This window comes from Labeo rohita, chromosome 21, assembly GCF_022985175.1.
Source record: "Labeo rohita strain BAU-BD-2019 chromosome 21, IGBB_LRoh.1.0, whole genome shotgun sequence".
Lineage (NCBI taxonomy): Eukaryota > Metazoa > Chordata > Actinopteri > Cypriniformes > Cyprinidae > Labeo > Labeo rohita.
In genome coordinates, this window is record NC_066889.1 from 23,663,066 (window position 1) to 23,670,878 (window position 7,813).

Consider the following 7,813-nt stretch of genomic DNA (forward strand, 5'->3'; position numbering starts at 1 on the left):
ATACTTACCTACAAGAACATTACATTTTAATGTACTTTTTAAACACACAATATTCATAATTCACATATGAAAGGGAAAATAAGTTTTTGTAAACAGGAGAATGAAAATAAATACAGCTAAATATTTAAAAACAATTAATCTAAAAAATAAGAAACATTATAGAATGGACAATGAGTAATATCAGCAGGAATGTTAACCATTATGTATGAATTCAGTCTGAAGATTTAGATATTGTGGTAAAATCAGGGTGAGCTTAACTTATTTTGTCTTCTAGGAAACATGTAAGTATCTTCTGTAGCTTCTGAAGGGCAGGACTAAATGGGGAAAAAAAAGATATTTAGGCAAAATAAGAAAAATGTACACATCTTCATTCCGTTCAAAAGTTTACACCCCCCGGCTCTTAATGCATATTTACTTCTGAAGCACCAGTGAGCGTTTAAACCTTCTGTTAAAAAACTTACCCACAAGTACATTACATTACATTTTAATGTACTTTTACATTGTCTAAATCTAAAAATAAGAAACATTATAGAATGGACAACATGAGTAATATCAACAGGTATTTTACCACGATGTATGAATTCTGTATAAAGATTTAGATATTGTGGTCCACAGAATCATTTCCACCAGCTACGGCACTGTTTATGAATATCAAGAAGATCGTGAAGAGGAGGTCATGAGCCCTCATGAATATTCACACCGATTTATTCAGCCAGTGACACAATGGTCCAGACAGAGCGGTCTATCGAAGCGCATCCACTCTAGATAAACATGAGGCGCAGTGTCGTGGCAAAACAAGTGCTTTTATCAAAGGGAAATCGTGCACTTTGAGAACCATGAGACAGACACTGGTCTCTTTTGATGTCAGCGTTTTTGTTTTGTGTGAGATTGTGCGTGAACCACAGATCCATTTGTTTTATGGGTTTATGAAGCTGTGCATGTCACTTGAGTGCAACACTCTTGCTCTTGTTTTCTCTGAATGGATTGTGTTGTCCAGGTGCATCTCAGTGGCAGCTGAATTTAGTTGTTAATTCGAAAAAAGCAAACAGGACAAACCAACTTTAATATGGTTGTTAAACTGCCCGCTGTTTTTCAGAAAAATCCTTCAGGTCCCACAAATTCTTTGGTTTTTCAGCATTTTTGTGTGTTTGAATCCTTTCCAACAATGACTGTATGATTTTTAGATCCATCTTTTCACACTGAGGACAACTCAGGGACTCATATGCAACTATTACAGAAGGTTCAAACGCTCACTGATGCTCCAGAAGAAAAAAAAAAGTGCATTAAGAGGCTCTTCAAACTTTTTGAATTTGAAGATCAGGGTAAATTGAACTTATTGTGTCTTCCAGGAAGCATGCAAGTATCTTCCGTAGCTTCTGAAGGGCAGGACTTAAAAAAATATGATATTTAGGTAAAATAAGAAAAATGTACACATCTTCATTCTGTTCAAAAGTTTACACCCCCCTGGCTCTTAATGCATTGTTTTTCCCTCTGGAGCATCAGTGAGCATTTGAGTCCCTCAGCTGTCCTCAGTGTGAAAAGATGGATCTCAAAATCATACAGTCATTGTATGATTACAATTATTTTATTTTCGCAATAATTTACTTATAGCTAATGTGAATGTTAAATGTGTTGCTTTCTGTAAAATATATTCCAAATCAATAAATATTTTTATATTTAATATTTTAAATATTTAGAAATATTTTCTTTTCTTTTGAACTATTAGAGCCTGCGACTATGTATGTTCTTACGGTGCCATGCGTCAGCCAAGCAACTGCCATTGAGATGAATGGGAATGCTAACAGATAGCCAGATATTGCATGAAAATAAATCAGCAGGTCTTTTCTCAGAGTAGACCTATCAGTTGGTCTGTTGAGCAAACAGTCCATTTGCTGAAGCAGCTGCAGTCATCCACGTCCACCTAGCAACACCTGTTTGCATTAAGCAGAACATGTTAGACTTTGCACCTGGAAATAAATGAGGAAAAGTAGCAAGGTTCATGAGTGAGATACATGTTTGTATTCTTTAAAAAGGGGTTGGAGAGTTGGCCAAAAAATAAAGATCTCACAAAAGACTATTGGCCAATATGCCAGCTGTCTTTACTGTATCAACTTTGGCGGGTTGCCACTGCGCAAACCAAAGTCTCGAAGGATTTTCTTAGCGTCGGAAGTACTCAGTCATGCAAAATGCTCCTTTTTTCTTATAATGTACTGTGTAATTAAAAAGGCTTCACTGATCAAACATACACATGCACAAACATGCACACAAATGTGGAAAAACCAGATCAGCCAATTGGGATAATCTCTCACTTCTGATTACTGCCATCTCATCTACGCTGTCACCGTAATGGCTGGGAGTTGTCATTAAGAGATGCGGTAACATGTAATGGTGTATGAACAATAAGGAGAGTGGGGTAAAACCATGACTTGCGGAAGGGGGGATGGGCTGAGACAACAGGAAATGAAAGGTCTGATGGAGCAATGGACACTCTGAATCAGGCCAGCAGACGTCACAGAGGCCATGCTGGCTGTGTAAACAATGTATATAAGTGTTTACACTACTGTATTGAGTAACATGAATTGACATCTAGAATGAAAGAGCAGTAGATTTTGCAATTCGCTTGACGTCATGTAAATTTAAACGTCAATTATTGTCATGTTTTGGGCTGTACTAATCGGTCGGACTGGAACAAACACTTGGAGTACTACAGACTGCCAAAAGTTATGACAAATCAAGGAAAAGAGTGCAAAAAATTGCCTGAAAAAGGCACAAAAGGCATTTGTGGCTGGCCAAATTTAACCGGGATTTCTAGGGCAAGAATCTTGACAACATTTGTGTTTGTTCTTATAATTTCTAGTCAGGTAGGTGAAATATTAGGCTAATCTTTTAATTAATACTGCCCTTCCCCGGTGAAAAAAACAGCCTATGCTGGTAGGTATGTTTTGATGCTGGTTTAAGCTGGTCCTTAGCTGGTTTATACTGATCCTTTTCTGGTTTATGCTGGTCATGTTGCTAGTCAAGGACCAGCATAAACCAGCAAAGGACCAGCATAAACCAAAAAAGGACCAGCTTAAACAAGCACCAAAACATACCTAACCAGCATCCCAGCATCAAAACATACCTACCAGCATATGCTGTTTTTTTCACCAGGGTTACGTATCTTTAACACCTATTAACTTTAGTTTGTCAAAATATTGTGCTCTTTCCTGCTTACTAAGTCCTTCTTTATATGATTTAGCAGCTTCCACATGTTTTTCCGTGTTTTAGACAGCATAAATTAATGGAACAACGTATTCAGTAGTACATTAATCGTGCAATCCATGCTGTTGTTTACGTAGCCGCGTCTCCAGGTACGATTTTCATCTGGCTGCCCAGAACGAACTGAATCAACGATGAATCGACGTTATCTGGGTGGCAATAAAATGGGTAAAAAAGTCCAATAGATTTGCATTAAAAGATCGTCACCTATCTTTATCTAGGGATGAAAATATTCTAATATCCTTAAGGGCCTTTTTTTTTGAAGAAGAAGAAATCAGGTTGCAACCACATAACACCCAAGCATCATGGTGGCGACTTCCCTTACGAAACTTAACCATGGTTTTACTACAAATAAAAGCAAAAAATCATTGGTACTATAGTTAAACCATGGTAACCACAAATTACCCATGGTCTTGTTACACTAACCATAGCTTAACCATGGTATTTGTAGTAAAACTATGGTTATACATGTGGTATTAAATGTGCCACGGTTACTACACTTTTACTATAATAAAACCATGGTTAATTTTCGTAAGGGTTTTGCTCAGCCAGACTCACATTTTCTTAAAATATACCTATAAAAATATGTTTCCTTTTTAACAATTGTTCATACATTGATGTAACTACTAAATGGTTCACAAAATAGCAGTTCTTGCCAGCAGTCGACTTGTCTGAGTCAATGTTGTTCTGACTCAGACCAGGTAGCTATACTAATCTTCACCCTTGCTTTCTTTCTTCCTCACACACATGCACACACATTCTTTTCTTATCGCCTACTCTTGTCCTCAAACTGTGTCATTTGTCAAAGATGTGTAGTTGTCATGGAAACCTTTCTCTCTTTCGCTATCTCCCTTCCTCTATCTTGCTGTCAGTGCTCAGTGTCATATCAGTGACACAAATATTGGAGGAAATTAATCTGATCATATAACCATGCAACAATGACCAGCAGCCGGATTCATCGCACAAGATGACAACACTGGATATAAGTTGTGCATAAAACATGGTAGGAGGAAAAAAATGCAAAATTTACCTAGGCCTATAGCTTGAATATGGACTTTATTCTTTAATGTCTGTACATAACCGTACTGATGTTTTTGCCATAAAGCATAGTGATTCAACATCCTGAGAAACTGTGGTTCTTGACGCTCTCCATTGTTGATATTTCTGTAATAGCCTGGCATGGCCTGTGCCGGTAATTAGGTTTCTGTTTAGTAGCCTGGAAGTTTCTATACAGGCAGAGAGAGAGACAGCCGACAGCTCTCAAATGCACAGGGCTCCCTAAGGTTTAGTAGATCTGCTTGTTTCTATGGCAAATAATGACCAAAGGAGCCAATTAAAAGGAACATGCAATGTTCATGTGCATCCATGGAAAGAATATAAGGAACTGGCAGAGAAAAAGAAGCAATGAAAAAGAGCAAAGCAAACTGCCTAATTCTGAAAGACAGAGTTTTTATAAATTATCATTTTATAACATTTTATAAATATATGATATTTTTTATATAATTTATACACTACCAGTCAAAAGTTTTTGAACAGTAAGATGTCCTGCTCACCAAGCCTGCGTTTATTTGATCCAAAGTACATTAAAAACAGTAAAAGTTTAAAATATATTTACTATTTAAAATGTTCTATTCGAATATATTTTAAAATGTAATTTATTCCTGTGATGAAAGCTACATTTTCAGCATCATTACTCCAGTCTTCATTGTCACGATCCTTCAGAAACTATTCTAATATGCTGATTTGCTGTTCAAGAAACATTTATTTTTATATTTACATTTATTTATATTATTATTAATATTTAAAACAGTTGAGTACATTTATTTTACATCTATTTCAGATGAATGTTGAACTTTCTATTCATCAAAGAAACCTACAAAAATTCTACTAAGCTGTTTTCAACATAATAATAATAATAAATCTTTTTTGAGCAGCAAATCAGAATATTAGAATGATTTCTGAAGGATCATGTGAGTGGAGTGATGATGCTAAAAATTTAGCTTTGAAATCACAGGAATAAATTACATTTTGAAATATATTCAAATAGAAAACAGTTATTTTAAATAGTAAAAACTGTACTGTTTTGCTGTACTTTGGGTCAAATAAATGCAGGCTTGGTGAGCAGAAGAGACTTCTTTAAAAACATTAAAAATCTTACCGTTTAAAAGCTTTTGACTGGTAGTGTGTTTGGAAAAAAAATACTACTTTATGTTTCAGAGCACAAAAAAAGTTATTTTACAGCCTAAAAATATTTAGCAGTTTGTTTATTAAATCAAAAAGTAAATAAAAATGTATTTATTTTATCTAATATATATATATTTTTATCTATTATTTAAATTTTTACATTGTATACAAATTGCTGCCAAAATGCTACACTGCTAAGCAGTTGCAAACTCTCGTGAATGGTGTTGGAGATTGACACGGAAGAGAAGAAATTGTTGAATAAAGTCATTATTTTTGTTTTCTTTGTGCACAAAAAAGTATTCTCGCAGCTTCATAAAATTACGGTTGAACCACTGATGTCACATGGACTATTTTAACAATGGTCTTACTACCTTTTTGGGCCTGGGAACGTTTTAGTTGCATTGCTGTCTATGCAGGGTCAGAATGTTGTCGGATTTCATCAAAAATATCTTAATTTGTGGGCTTGGAACAACATGAGGGTGAGTAATTAATGACAGAATATTCATTTTTGGGTGAACTATCCCTTTAAAAATAAAGGTTCATTATTAGCATATGGTTCCATGAAGAACCTGATTCAGCAAAAGGTTCTATATAGTGGAAAAAAGATTAATTACAAATGTGATACTGATTTGATGCAACAGTTCATCAATAAACAAGAAGTTAATATTAAGAATCTTACATTTTAGCCAGTATGTTGCCTGTTTTTGCTCTATTTCGCCAACAAATTATTACAACCATTACGAACACAGCCACAGCACAGTTTTGCGTCTTTGAGCAACATGACAGTGTTTCCTTCTTGAATGAATCACCCATTAAATGATTCAGTTCAGTCGCAATGACTCACTTACTTAACAGTGACCTGCTGCCACCTACTGGCGGTATTGATTCCACACTTAAAGTATCTTCATGTTAAAAATACATGTAAAAATCAGTATTCAGTGTTTAAAATAAGGAAATATTATTTATGCATTTGTAACTGCAAGTTAAATGCATTCATGTCCCTCTGAGCTGATACGTATATTTACGTATATTTAGTGATACATATATTTAGTATTGCTCTTTAATGAAGAAAAATGACTTCTTATCCGATTACTCGATTAATCGATAGAATAATTGGTAGAATACTCGATTACGAAAATAATCGATAGCTACAGTCCTAACTTAAAAGGTTCTTTGGGGAACCAAAAATGTTTTCTCTATGGCATCACTGCAAAAAAAAAAAAAAACACCCTTGAAACCTATTTTTGAGAGTGTAATGAAAAAAATCCTCTCAGAATGAAATAGTGCTTTTCACTAGTTTTTCCCCAGTCTTTGTGAGGGTTCTTCTTATCTGCTGTGCTGACAGAAGGTCAGCTGAACATCTGAGATATCTCTATAGCTCAAACCATCACACAGGTCCGTTAACCTAAAGGCTAATTGCTCCTGGAGCTGAGAACAGTGACATCCGTAAGCCTGTCACATCTCAACGTCATCCATGACCTTTCAAAACAAGGAGAGAGGAAAGTGACACTCTTCCCATGAGCATGACAGATTAAAAGTAGGAAAATTTTTATCACAAGCTCACCAGTAACCTATTTTGCAAAATGATGTGCAAACACATTTTCAGTAATAGAAACTGTAGCTTTATTGAGTTTTACCTGAGAGTCAATCAAACCTTCCTTTCATGAACACAAATGAGTTACTTTAACCTTTGTAACCTGCGATTCAGTTAAAGGCTATTTTGGAAAACAACAAGCAGATTTGAACATTTTATTCGCTGAATCCTGTAATGACAGAGCCCCCGTCATTATTTCACAGCAAAACAAGATCAGGAAAGCTGATTCAGATGATCTCATGAGTTTTCCATATTTTTCCTGTAACCCCCATAAAACTACAACGATTCACTCACACCACAATGATGACTCCTAACTGCAAGATGATTTCAGCTCTTCCTGCCAACCATTGTTTCAGCTGCCACATCCAGTGGGCCCTAAATACAACCCCCTGAAACACGGCATTAATTATTTAACGGCCATTACACTTCAGAGTAATTGCCCTAAAATAACAGGGAAAATTATCTACAGTGAAAAGCAGTATCCTGCAATTGTTACCTGATTTAATCCTTATCGATTTGTTTTAAATGAATATATATAGGAATATATAAATGAATATAGGTTATTTCAATGTCAAATAACATTTTTGACTTGAATAAAAACGATTCATTTCAGATATTACCATTTTCAGGTTTCCATACCCCAACAAACTTGCAGTTGTATATTTTGCAGTATATTTTATATTATATTTTATAATCTAAAATATAATATAAATATAAAATATGTTTTGTTTTCAGACAATGGAAATTATATTTAGTCAAATAGTTTTAATATTTATA